We start from the raw sequence: 405 nt of genomic DNA on the forward strand, positions 1-405 counted from the left end.
CCTGTATGTTAAGCGCTATTGGGCGCAACGGCAACCATAGCACGCTGTGAGCCGTAAAAGTTAGAAAGCAATGTGTTGTTGGTATTTGTTTTACTCTCGGCACATGTTAAGTTGGAGCGAATTCTTGGTAATGTGTATGAGTCATCAGGCAAGAATCGCAGTGCATCGCACCACTTTTGTTCATTTGTTTAGTACTGAGTTTATTAATGTACATACATATGTATGTATGTACATATGTACATATATGCATGTTCAATTTCTACAGATTTGATTAAGGGAAATAAAATTGCTCAAAACTGGAATGTTTTAATATTTAATTTATTTAGCCACTTCGAGTATTATTTATTTGATAAACTAGTCCCCATTGAAGTTCTAGTGTAGTTGTATAATATCACTTAATTGAAT

This window comes from Bactrocera dorsalis, chromosome 2 (assembly GCF_023373825.1).
Source record: "Bactrocera dorsalis isolate Fly_Bdor chromosome 2, ASM2337382v1, whole genome shotgun sequence".
NCBI lineage: Eukaryota > Metazoa > Arthropoda > Insecta > Diptera > Tephritidae > Bactrocera > Bactrocera dorsalis.